The following is a 311-nucleotide window of genomic DNA, read 5'->3' as shown; positions in this document are numbered from 1 at the left end:
TCTGCCCTTGTATATATGAGAGGGAAAGCCAGAAACTTTCATATAAATTTTATCAGGTTAAAAAGCTTACATCTATAGAATCAAAATTCAAATTTCTTACAATAAAAATCCTATATTTGTAAGAATTTGAAACTATAATAAAAGCTCTTCTCCCATTTTCTTTTAGCAGGTGTTCATCCCCCTTGAGATGAACATTAATTCTGTCAAATAACAATAAATGGACAGCCTGATGTTAATGATACTGAAAGATTTTATCCCAGACAAGAACACAAAAATCCATTACACATGCACATGAACATATACCCCCTAAA

The 311-nt window shown here is 30.9% G+C and overlaps 2 pseudogenes across 1 annotated transcript in view; both read right to left on the bottom strand.

The window, feature by feature from the left end:
• Positions 1-311, bottom strand: part of LOC119593740 — a 62,523-nt pseudogene that overhangs the window by 19,484 nt on the left and 42,728 nt on the right. The gene's annotated exons all lie outside the window — the stretch shown is intronic.
• LOC119593741 overlaps positions 1-311 on the bottom strand; it is a 3,164-nt pseudogene that overhangs the window by 2,386 nt on the left and 467 nt on the right.

The sequence above is a fragment of the Penaeus monodon genome, chromosome 32 (assembly GCF_015228065.2).
Source record: "Penaeus monodon isolate SGIC_2016 chromosome 32, NSTDA_Pmon_1, whole genome shotgun sequence".
NCBI lineage: Eukaryota > Metazoa > Arthropoda > Malacostraca > Decapoda > Penaeidae > Penaeus > Penaeus monodon.
Note: the sequence above shows the minus strand (reverse complement) of the source record. Positions and strands in the feature narration are given on the sequence as shown.